Genomic DNA, 13,775 nt, shown 5'->3' on the forward strand with positions numbered 1-13,775 from the left:
GGGTGTGTGGTAAGAGATCAACCAAAGGACTTGTATGCATGAATATAAGCAAAACCAATGGACACAGACAGTAGGGAGATGAGGGCATATGCTGGGGGATGGGAGTGGCCAGGGAGAGGTCAATGGGGGGGAAATAGACATATGTAATACTTTAAACAGTAAACAATTGAAATTAAAAATTAATAAATAATAAAATAAAAATGAGGATATCTGTTCAAATGCCATGCTTCAATTCTGAAGACAGAATTTTCCCCTCTCCCCACAAAGAAAAGAATGGACTGATATTTAATTCCTTTCCCCCAAAACCTGGGTCATCTAAAGTAAACTACTCAAACCCCCTATTTCTCTGTATCTATCACATTAGAGATCCCAACACTGTGTACTTCATGGTATTTTTTACTGGATAATTAGGAAGTAATAATTTTAAACAGTTTAGGAAATGCCAAGTCTGTATGCCAGACTAAATGATATTGACCTAGAAACATATTTAGCAATTATAAATAGCTAGATACAATAGAGAATTATGCAAATCTTTATCATACTGCTAAAGGTCTTCAGATTTTAACCTACTTATTTTGATTAATTTTATTACCTCTATCTAACTGTGATAAACAGATAAAATAATATGCTCTTGAATCTAATACTGACACTAAGGTAATCCATGAAATAAACAGTACAATAAATGCAAAGCACCTGTTTTAATAAAATAGACTTCCGTGTGATTTAAAAAAATAATCTGGCTTCCTATGGCTCTTTGGGAATTGTTCTTATCATGAGAACATAAATTCTAATGTGTGCTAACAACGAATACTACTATAGTGCATTTCTTGAAATATATACAAATAAAAAAAACATTTTAAAGGCATAGTAATAGTTTTAAGTGTGATTTTCAGGAAAAGCTAACACCTACTCTCCAACCATCAAAGAAAGAGAACTCCAGGGGAGCCAAAAGGAAATCCATTTTTCAGCCTCAAACAAGGGAGAAACCATCTGTGCTAAATCATAAAACAAATGCGCTGAGAGTTTATATCAATATACACATGGGAAGGAGGTTATTTACTCTGTGAAGGAAAAATCCTCGTTACATTTAATCATGTGAATTTCATGAAAAAGTAGATTCCTAGACCATTTGTATGTTAAAAAAATGCTTAAAATTTTCATCATAGAGAAATATACACAATCCAATGTCAACTAAACTCTTTAAATAGAGCCAAGCTCAGGAACCTCCTTATCACTATCCAATAATGTTCAAGATTTAAATTCTGAAAGGGAGCATGAGAAAAATGAGTTATTTGGGTCTTAATATTTTTTTTTGTGTCAATTCTTTCTCTCCAGCCATCTTCCATATTATTCTTTTTGCACATTAACTGATTCTGCCCGTGAACTCTCAAAAGTCTGATACTAGATTAACTAAGGGAAAATACACAAAACACAAATGTAAGAAGGTATCTGGAAGCTGTAATGGTTGTTTTTTAAACTAGGTTACTAATATAATTTTGTTCCAATAGGTAGGTTTGGTTATCTGAGCAATACTCAAGCGACAACAAAAATTCTATATTTGAATTCAGGACGATGCTGGTCTTGAACTCATCCAAAGGCATCTATGCCTGAAAATGATAAGGGGCCCTCATTATAACTCTCTCCAGCAGGAGGTCCAAGGACAGCTTTCCTACCAAGTCACAAATTGTATCTTGGTGAAATATGAACCATGTGCTAGAAAAGGAAAATAAGAGAAGGCTTCCTGAAAAAGAATTGCAGTAGGATTCAAAGTATTTTGTTATAGCTTGAAGATAAAGAGAACGACTTTAAATTAATAAGCACTTACATTGAAGTTTTCACATTGACAGAAATTTTTGTAAGCAATATTTTAATCTATAGTGTTAGCTTAAATAGGAGTTGTGTTGCCTGGGTGAGGGCAAAAATGGGTCTCTGACTTTAAAAGATTATGAGGTTTAGCTAAAAGGAAGCACTTCCTAGAATTGAAACATTTCTCCATCAGTTTAATGAATAGCAAAATTTTTCTTGAAGTTTGACCCAACAATAGGAATAGCCTGTCTTGTATGAATAGGTTAAGAGAAAAAATGGAAAGAAAGAGGCACAAAAGAAAACTGTAAATTTTTGGAGTTTTTATTCAACATGGGCCAAATGTATTTCAAGAACTCTAATGGCCTGTGCCCTAAGAATCTGCATAAATGAATTCTATACCCCTGGTCTACAATGCATTCATCAAAATTTGTTACATGCTGAGATAAGTCTATAATATATATTCCCTCTTTGCATTTAAAAATTCATTCCATCAGAATAACTTTATATTTTTCTACTAGTTTTATGAATACTTTAATATTCATTTCCATTGTGTAAATGAAAAGCCAGCTTGTTATTTGGCTATATGCAAGATTCATAAAGTTTTATTTCTAAAATAACAGCACCTCTACACTTCCCTTCCTCATGCACTGTTGGCTTCAGTTGAATACCTGACATTCTCTCACATCTTGTTTATGATCTGCAGATGTGAACTTTCCATATCTACCTTGACAGCTGAAAAAGTTACACACACTATTCCAGGGAAATTTTCATTTTTCACTCAACACTCAAGTAGCAGTTACATATTGAATGTCTTCTGGGTGGGAGTTTCCTCTTATGCACCTTCTGTGCCAGCTGCAGAGGATACAGTGCTCAACATACAGACCCAATGGTTCCTGCCCTTAAGAGTATATACTGCTGCCCTAGCTGGTTTGGCTCAGTGGATAGAGCATTGGACTGTGGACTGGAAGGTCTTGGGTTTGATTCCAGTCAAGGACACATGCTCGAGTTGCAGGCTCAATACCCAGTAGGGGGTGTGCAGGAGACAGCCAATAAATGATACTCATTCATCATTGATGTTTCTATCTCTTTCTCCCGCTCCCTTTCTCTCTGAAATCAATAAAAATACTAATATGGTTTTTTAAAGAGTATATACTGTTGCCCTAGCTGGTTTGACTCAGTGGATAGAGCATTAGCCTGTGAACTGAAGGGTCCCGGGTTTGATTCCAATCAAGGGCACATGTCTGGGTTGCAGGCTTGATCCCCAGTAGCTGGCGTGCTGGAGGCAGCCAATTAATGATTCTCTCTCATCATTGATGTTTCTGTCTCTCTCTCCCTCTCCTTTCCTCTCTGAAATAAAATATACACTGAGTGGCCAGATTATTATGATCTCTGAACGCATAATAATCTGGCCATTCAGTGTACTTATGTAGAAGGGAAAGCTTGCAAATCTTGATGTGTCAAGGGACCAGGAGATAGTGGACCCTAGCCTCTGGCTAGTAAGTCCTCTGCTTCTTTCTAACTACCCACTATGTAGTTCTTATACATGGAAAAACCTTATTTTAAAATCCCAACTCTGTGGTCAGTCTACAGTGAGTGGCTAGATTATTATGCGTTCAGAGATCATAATAATCTGGCCACTCAGTGTATATATATATTTTAAAAAGAGTATATACTGTTATGTGGGTAATCCCTCTGAGGGGGGTTGTAATGGAAGATAAGCCATTAGGAGAGCAAATGGAATCCAACTTGTCCACAGCAACTTGGACTGAGTTTCTGCTTTCTATCCCTCAAACACAAAATCACTTTTACTGCTCAATGAGACCTCTGACTATTTGTTAAAAGAACAGATCAGGACAGTTATGAAAACCTGTAAAATGACACCCTAGTTTTCAGGGGGTTTTCTTTTTTATTTCATTTCATTAACATTTTACTTTTATACGGTTTTGGGTAACTTGCTAAAATTAACCTCTAACACTAAAATAAAATGATGCACATGCCTCGATTCCTTTCTCCTCATCAGAACAGACATCCATAATTGATCACAGCACTTGTTATAATGAATCTAGACGTGATCTTACAACCTGCTCAGACAACACTTCAAGCACTGCTATCAATTGGCTAGCTGAAGAAATGAAATCTCTTTACCGTATCTTACGGGAGAGTAAGGTCCTTGAGAACAGAGCTAACATTTTCTACATAGAGGTCAGCACATTGCTTTGCATGTAGCAGATATTCAAAACACAACAGAAATCCTAGGAGCATGGAACTTGGAGAAAGGCATGATCATTCATTTAATACAACTGCCTCCGGTTACGGAAGAATTTGGGCCCAGAGAGAATGATGATATGTGAAGAAATAGGCTTTGCTGATTTGTCTGTTTTATATGCTCTTCCACACACATGGCTAACTCTTAACTTTCCAAGATTCTCCTAATGTAGCCTTTCTTCTATAAAGTCACCCCTCATTAGAAAGCACACAAAAATATATAGTAAATCATATTTGGTGCTTTGATAGCAATTTCCACAGACTTTGTTTTACCAACATCTTAGGATTTCAATAATACATAGGAGTTACATATTCCTTCAAACTATGAACTCCTTGAGTGATTTTTTTATTATTCATTTCTGCACCCCAAACATCTGGACCAACATGTGGCACATGGCAGATGCTCAATAAATATTTGTAAAAAGAATGAATAAATGAATGAATGAATGAATACATAAGCCATTTTCAAATAGAAACAACTTTTATTTTAAAAGGCTATTGTAAGTGCTTTGTAATTCAAGACTTACTTTCCCCAAAAACCAAATTTAAATAATGACATGTAGTAGCATTCTGTATAACCAACCGCAAGCCTGTAGCAATGTTTTGATACAGAGGAGGATGAGGCTAGGAAAGACTTACTGGAGAAAGTGATACCACCATTGAGTTTAATATGAAGGGAATTTTAAATGACTTCCTTTTTTTCCCAAAAGAAGAGCATCATTTAATTCACAGAGTCTTAAAGTTCATAAACTCCAGGGAAATGATAAGAATGTATTTGCTTGCAAGAAGAGAACAATGGAAACAAACGGAGCCAGGAAGAATTAAGGAGCAAGGTTAGGGATGGAGGAGGGAAGGGTGAGAAGCATGATGAATGAATCTATGATTCTGTCTACACATAAAAAAAAATGCCTCCTTGATCCTAGAAGAATTACAGGGAAAGCTTTGAATGAAGCAAAATAAGAGAGAGCTTAGAATGTAGGATGGTCCTGGCATGGCGGAGAGCTCAGAATAAATAGGGATTTAACGAAGAGAAGAAGATAAACTTAAGAGCCAGGATGCTAAATTGAATCAGAAAATAAAGATTCTAATCATGTTAATATTTTCCCATTAATATAACATTAAATATTACTAAGTGCTTTCAGTTGTGCTATCATATTCCACAGAGAGGAATAGCTGATCAGAATTTATAAATGATTTTGCCCAGAGATGGCAAATGAATAAATGGTAGAATCCAGACAAAAATTTAGGTCTTCTGACACTACTTATTACCCTGCTTATGTTACATTGTCAGCCTTATAAGAGATAATAGGAAAGGAGGGTGGTGAAAGAGGAGATAGTAGTATATTAGCAGAGATTACTTGGTCTAAATGTCTTTAGATTTCTCTCAAAAATATTCCTCAACTTCTTTCAGCCATAAAAAAGTGTTTATATCTGCTTAATATCCCCTGAAAATAATTACAGAGTTCTCCCTCTCCTTAAAATAAATCATCACTTAAAATATTTTTAAATTTTTCATGCATTAGAATGAAGAAAAATGAAAAGGGGATTTTCAATACTGGGATGTATGTATCAGATGACAATTTCTAAGTTTCCCTAACTAGGTTTCCAAAGTAGAAACTTTTCACATACAGTGACACGCTGCAGGGTTTCTTGTTCTGTGATAATCCCACATCATTTATGGAAAATAAATCAGTGGACAGCTCCTCCACATACACGTTTCATGTTGACGTACTTTTGTATCCCATGGTTCAAAAGTGAGCTTGTATCTGTCCTCCTCAGACAGACAAAAGATACCATGAGTAAAAAATAAGATGAAAGGAACGGGAAGACATGGAAAGAAAAATTGAATGATAGGGTTGGAATAGGACTCCCTGCTATCTTTTATCCTTAATTGGTTGAGGATTTCTAGTGGCCTGCCTTGGTTTGAGGGAAGCTAGACTGACAGTGATTTAACCTATTAATCCATGCTTTAGAATAAGCTCCAAGTTAAATAGCTAAACTTAGGAAAAGTTAGGTGCCAAGAAAATAGAGATGGGAATGAAGGCAGGGGCATTTTGCACAAATATAAACTCTAAGAACAGCAGGCTAGATGGTAATAAAGAGGCATCGGTTATCAAAATGTACACTGGATAATCCTGTGAGTTAAATTCGGAACAGGCTGCTATACAAATTAGGAGAGGGGAGTATTTTGAGAGCAGTATTTCCAAATGGAATGATCTGCATCAAGTTTTACACGTTTCCTCACATCACAATAATTTCTTAATTGACAATGACAAACATGACTAAAATACTTAATGTAAGAACAACACATATTTACAGTAGAAAAAATTTTATGAAACTATTTCATATGTCTTGTTACATATACATTAGCTTTGGCAGAATCTCAGTGGTTTTGAGTTGTCAGAAATCATAAGATGGCAGAGCACATTCTTTTGCGTCATTGCATGCATGGAAAAGAATACAGGTTCTCAGTGTTGGCTAAGCACTTGGTTCAAACCATGGTTGCATCCTAGTTGGAAGCGTGGCTTTCGAGTCAGACTCGGGTATAAATCTGACTCCACTTTTTCTTTGGCTGTGCAACCCTGAAGAAGTTAACCCTCCAGGACGCTCCATGTCGTTGTTTCTGAAAGGCGGAATAATAATATCCCCTTTCCAGATTTGCCGAACACATTAAAAGAGAATGCATCCAAAATACTTAGCAAGACATCTCTATTCAGAATCAGCAAAGACCTCCAGGACCTGCAGAGGGTTCTCCAGTGCCTCCCCCTCTGCTCACACATCCCACTTCCAATCTCAGTCGGTAAGCTTGGGCCAGCTGCAGCTTCTCTCTGGACTCTGAACACACTGAGCCCAGACTCTGACCCTTTGCCCTCTGTGTGTTGTATCTGGAGAGTTTTCCTCTAGGTCTTTGCATAGCTGGCTCTTTCCCTTAATTTAGGTCTCACATGAAATTTTTTAAAATATATTTATTGATTTTTTACAGAGAGGAAGAGAGAGGGATAGAGAGTTAGAAACATAGATCAGCTGCCTCCTGCACACCTCCTACTGGAGATGTGCCCGCAACCAAGGTACATGCCCTTGACGGAATCGAATCTCGGACCTTTCAGTCCACAGGCCAATGCTCTATCCACTGAGCCAAACCGGTTAGGGCTCACATGGAATTTTATCTCAAGAGGTAGTCTTTCTGTCATCACGCTACTTAGAAGATCTCCCTTCCTCTGTTGTTCATGTTGTTCATGGGATCCGATTCCCCTTGTTTGTTCCATTGCACTAATCACTATCTCTATTGTTATTTACATATCTGTTTACATTTTTTTTGTCCATCATGCTATACACGAATGGATGCCCCATACAGATAGGAACCTCATCTGTCTTGACTAATATTGTACACATTTGCAGAGAATGGCCTCATGCTCACCAAACATATTTTCACTTTTCCAGGAATCATGGCCACATTTCCCAGCTTTCCTTGCAACCAGCATGACCACATGGCTGAGTCCCAGCAAATGGAATGTGTGGCCATGACGTATGTCCCTTCAAGGCCAGACCCACAAAGCCCTCCCAGTTTTGGTTTTCTGTTCTCTTCTCCCTTCTTTGCAGGTTGAATGAGGAGGGTTCTGGGGTTGACTCCAAGGCTCTAGGGGATTGCAAAGTTGGGAGGGATGCGACTAGAACCTTAATCATGCTGTGGAAAACCTTCACAAGTTTTTCTATTGTCAGCCTCTGATATTTGGAAATTTGTTTGGTAAGGCAACCAGCCATATGAATAGCTGAACAAACATACTGAAGGCACATAGTAGATGCTATGGGCTGAATGTCTGTGTCCTCTCAAAATTCATATTTAAATCCATGTCCCCATGGTATTTGAAGAAGGGACTTAGGAACTTAGAAAGTAATTAGATCATGAGGGTGGGACCCTCATGGTGGGATACGTGGCCCAAGGACGATAGTTTCTTTCTTTCTCTCTCTCTCTCTCTCTCTCTCTCTCTCTCTCTCTCTCTCTCTCTTTCTCTCTGAGCAGGCAATGAAGAAAGGCCATATGAGACACAGAAGTTGGCCATCAGTTACAGAAAGAGGGCTCTCATCAAATATATCCAATACAACTGTGCTGGCACCCTGATCTCAGACTTCCAGCCTCCAGAACTGCGAGAAATAAATGTCTGTTGATTAAACTACTCAGTCCATGGTACTTTGTTACATCAACCTAAGATGGGCTAAGACAGTAGGTATTTAATAAATACATGACAAATAGTGGCTAAATAAGCAAAGTAATTAACCCTTTGCACTCGCTTGCTTTTTTCTTGATTCCTTTATTCTACTCGGGATTTAATTTTTTAAATACTCCAGATTTTACAAAGCGCGGCAGTAGAATAAAAAACTGGAGTTTCTTTTCATACAAACTTATTTATTTGGATTTTTTATATTTCAAATTATTGATACAGTCAAAGAGTAATTTTAATCTCGACATCCGAGTGCAAAAGGTTAAATTATGGTCATATGTGCCATATGGTATCACATTCTGTCCCTAAACCATATTTTCCCAAAGTGGATCAGAGCAGAAATCACTCTGTGGTGATAAATTCCATTCAGGGGTGGGGAACCTTTTTTCTCTCAAGGGCCATTTAGTTATTTATAACGTTCTTCTCGGGCCATTCAAAACTAGCACCTTAAAAATGAGCCTGCTATATTTGGTCAAACTTTTAATGAACTCACCCCTAATGCCCTGGCAGGGCCAGACCAAATGATTTCGAGTGCCTCCTATGCCTCGCGGGCTGGACTTCCTTACGCCTGATCTAGATGATGCTTGAAGATCTCCAAGGTGTACACAATGTAAGGGGTTGAGGAAATTACCCTTCCTGGGTTTAGAAGTTTAGTGACTATTAACATAAAAAAGAAAATCAAAGAGATTTTGGTGTACCGTGTTACTAATTCCCTGCACTGACATTTGCTGTTTGGGATCATAAAGAGAATATGAAGGACTCATAAAAACCTAAATGAATTGTGTCATAAATGTTAACTGCCGCTGATAGCAGAGTTGAACACCACTCCACGGCAATGCTGCTACAGGGTAAATCTCTGCCATGAGATCTGAGAGTAAAAGCAAAGCCAATGTCAAGTCCAAATGCGTACCAATAAATATGTATGCCCCCCAACGGATGATACATTTTTATTCATGTCTGTCAGTAAAAGTCTTTGCCAACAAAAGTTATATGTATTTAATAAGATAGAGCTCCATATCCTGAAAAGACTGCTTCAGAAAATGTTCCTGCATTTTACTCATGAAATACAAAAGTGAACATTATTAGCCTTCAATCTTTTATCTTCCATAATGAGCCAGATGTCCAACTATGGGGCCAGGAGAAGTCCATCACTCTTACCCTAAGGGTTTGATAACAAATGCATTTGGGAGACTTCACAAATTCATCATCACTATTTAAGAAGTAGAAGGTTGTGAGCGTCAGGTCGTTATTATTAGATATGCAAACGATCGATCAAGGTAAACAGTTGGTTAAACTTTTAGAAAATGTTTTATAGGAGTAGACTTGTTGAGTCAGGTGCCATCCTTATTTCTCATCCTTTTCTACAGATGCCTTTAAGAACTTTAATTACTTGTGGTTCCTATGAACTCAAAGAATTCTAGTAATTGCTATCATCAGAGTGTTCGCCTCTGCCAGATAAGCACAGGCATCCAGGCCATTCAGACTTGGTGAATTGGTCCACAATCCCCATCCTGAGTGGCTGCCAAGTAGACTGGCACTGGAGCCCCTCAGATGTGATCGTTAAGCTTTAGAGTGGTAATCCTTTTTCATGTGCCACTGCAGAATTAGAGAAAGGCAAGTACAGAGGCTTTAATTTTTGAGAAATAATTTACAAATATATGAAGGTACAAATCATATTTGCAAATACTTGTATCTCTATCACCCAGCTTCAAAAATAGAACGTTGCCAGGAGAGTTGAGGTACCCATGCACCCTCATAAATACTCCTTTGTATTCTGATTTTTGTAATTTTCCTGTGTTTTATTTGTGCTTTTATTCCATTCTGTCATTAACATAAAATATTTTCACTAAAAGCTTATAACAGGGATTAGAATGCCAAATATCTAATACCTGCTAAAAGAACTTTTGCAGTAATAAATTAATAAGCATTTTGTTGTGCTTAATTTATATCTGTGGGCTTAAAAATATTTAACATGTAACGGGTCAGACAAGATAACATTGCTAAATATGTTTGAAAAATCTCTTCTTATTTTACAACATCAAAACTAAAAGATCTCAGGCAGCAAACGCAGACAAATCAATTTGTTTTTAGCATGGTTAGGTTTGTGATTTTAGAGGTTAAGTCCAAATATCCACAAAAATACCAATTTGCAGGTGATGTGAATATAATTCTATTGCTTTTATGGTGAAATTACAATGTAAGGAAGGGCAAACATTACCAGTTACACTGCTTTATGTTATCATTCTACTTTTATTCAGGGAAGGAGCCAAGTTCTTACAAGATTATAAATGGTTGATTAAATGAAAAGATGGTTGGCCTCTCCAGTGATAAGAGAAATGCAAATTAAAACAATAGCTTACCATTTTCACCCATTCACAAAAGTGTAATGGACTGATAGTATTCAAAATAGGCAAGCCTGTGGTCACACATCCCCTCCTGGCCCTAGGAAGGAGTTGCCTTAAAGGGGAATATGAAAGCATCAAAGTATTGTAAGGTTCTGTTTCTGAAGGGTTTACAGGTTCTGTTGGGTTGAGTGGTTCCGTTGACTTTAGAGGATCACATTTTTTATATTTTTGTTGTTATATTTCTCTGTTATTCGTTTTTAAAAATATATTTTATTGATTTTTTTACAGAGAGGAAGGGAGAGGGACAGAGAGTTAGAAACATCGATGAGAGAGAAACATCGATCAGCTGCCTCCTGCACACCCCCCACTGGGGATGTGCCCGCAACCAGGGTACATGCCCTTGACCGGAATCGAACCTGGGACCCTTGAGTCTGCAGGCCGACGCTCTATCCACTGAGCCAAACCGGTTAGGGCTGTTATTCGTTTTTAAATACACACCTAGGTGATGAGCTATTAAAGAAGAAAAAGCATCCACAACCCAAAAGTATCTGAGAGATAAATAGCTATCTTCATGGCTAGGGAAGGAGGATGGTGGAATTTTCACTTTCACTTTAACATATAATCAAAAAGTTTGAACGTTTCTCCCAAGAGAACCTGTGCTAATTTTGTAATTGAAAAGACCCAGCCTTCATGGGTCTTCATAGAAGAACAATTGGGGAACAGCTCCAAGGAGCTGAGCTGATACTCCCGATGCCATCCGAGTTCAATGCCTGTGATCACTGAAAAGCTGGGCCTTAAGAGACTGCAGTGAAAGTCCCTTCATAAAAGCGATTGGTAGCATTTATCTTCCCTAAAAGCGTGAGGGGCGGGGCGGGGGGGGAGGGGCTAATCAGAAGCATTTTTGTTTTTAAGCTTAATTTCTTTTTCTTTTCCAAAGGGACTCACTACCATGGAAGCATAAAGTCTCAGCTTAACAATTTATGTTTAGGAGGCTTCATTCACAAAAAGAACAGATAGCAGACATATCAGTAACTTACGTCAGTCCTAGCATAACCTTTCCATCTTCTGTGACTTTTTGTAACAATGATGCCAATTTCCTTATCATCCTTAAATTCTTCCCATGTATCAGAGTCCTTGTTATTAGGAGAGTTGAACCTCACCCCAGTGGTCATAATTAAACTGTGCAAGGCACCAATGCTATCAACAAAAGTCTTTGGAAATAGTTTATTTTTATAAGGTAATATGTTAGTGATAATTTTTAAATGTACTATTTTATGTGATGCTCTAGTGCATGTAATCAATCATAATGTTATTTAAAAAATATTATCAAGGAAGGGGATGTTTTAAAAAATCACACCTACAAAACTGAGAGCTGCTGGAGTTAGGTGTGAGCAGCATGAAATCCTGCCCGGAATTCCAACAGTATATTATAAAGTCCAAGCTTGTCATAGGAGGTATGGATCAAGCCTTGAGGGATGGCTGACTCCATTCCCCAGAACATCTGTTTTGAATACCCAGAATGAAGCAGCACCCAGACCTTCCATTTGAGATGGGGTACAGGATTATTAGAAGAAAGGAACAGCCAAGGGAAAGTGACTCTCATAGCTGGGAAATGAACTAAGGGTATAAAATGCACCAGATGAAACCATAGCTTTTCAAATCACATGGGAAAAATAAAGAGCAGGAGGAAGAAGCAGAATGAGATTCTCACTTTTTCCTGAAAACATTGCCTTTGGGGAGAAAAACCACATGGAAAAGAAAAGATTTCAGGTCTCACTAGAAATGACCAACTCTGGGCAAAGTTATAATGCCTTCTTGGTCTTGGTCTACTAAAGCACGATATTCAATAGCAACTTAAGGGGAAAGGTTGAAATTTCCAGGCAGATACAGGTAAGTCTTCGTGTGCCTGAAGAGTTCTCAATAATTCAAATGCTGAGTCCCAGGGTCTTAAAGAGAATGCCATTCAAATAATGCAATCTGGGAGTCTGGGAGCCTTCTCTCATAAGCCAAATTGAAATTGATTTCTTTCCTATTGGAGTATAACGTCTATCCATTAAGTGATTTATAAGAGGTAAGCCTGTGTTAAACAGCTTTGCATATATTATCTCATTAAATTCTCACAATGACCTCAGAAGTAGCTTATAATTTTCCTATTTTATAAAGGAGAAAGTGGGCTCTGACAGGTTCAGTACTTTTGCCCTAGGTCAGTGGTCAGCAAACTGCGGCTCGCGAGCCACGGTTTGCTGCTCTGGTGACTGACTAATGAGTTTGCCAACCACTACCTAGACTCTCAATTCCAATAATTACAGGCTGTTGTTGTTCCTTGTGATTAAGCCCCTATCCCAGTGGTTGGCAAACTCATTAGTCAAAAGAGCGGCAAACCGCGGCTTGCGAGCCGCATGTGGCTCGCAAGCCGCAGTTTGCCGACCACTGCCCTAGGTCATCCAGCTTCTAAGTGATACAGCTGGGATATGAACCCAAGTCCCAGAGTCCAAATGCTCAGTCCTTACAAGTCTGCAGCATTCTCAACCTACAGGTTTCAAGCTTCTACGTTTAGTATTTAAGAACCACTGCTTTAAAGCCTTATTACCACCCAGCTGGTGAATCTCTCAACCCATGAACCAAGAGGTCACTGGTTCGTTTCTTGGTCAGGGCACACACCCAGATTGTGGGCTTGATCTTCAGAGGGGGGCATGTAGCCAATTGATGTCCCTATATCATGGATGTTTCTATCCCTCTCCCTTCCCCTCTCTCTAAAATCAATAAAAACGTGTTTTAAAAAAATAATAAAATCTTGCTATCATATTCTACTATAGGTCTGTTTCCTCAGATTTCTTGTTACCAGCTTTTAAGCAACTTGGAAATATGGACACTTTATATAATCCTCCATTCCCTTCCTCTTCTACCCTACTTTCCTATCATAGAGCCTGCCTACCACAATGTCCAGCTTACAAGATGTATTAAATGTTTGCTGAATGAAGATATGCCCTTGTTCAAAGTTTAAGAGAGTTGAGGGATCATGCCTGGGACTCAGCTCCTCTGGGTAGTCTAAAAGAGCACTAGACAACCAAAAAAATTATAGTTAAGATGCAAGCACACTTTCGTGAAACATGCCTTAGTCCCTGAAAAATTATGCAAA

Source organism: Cnephaeus nilssonii (assembly GCF_951640355.1).
Source record: "Cnephaeus nilssonii genome assembly, chromosome: 17".
Classification (NCBI taxonomy): Eukaryota; Metazoa; Chordata; class Mammalia; order Chiroptera; family Vespertilionidae; genus Cnephaeus; species Cnephaeus nilssonii.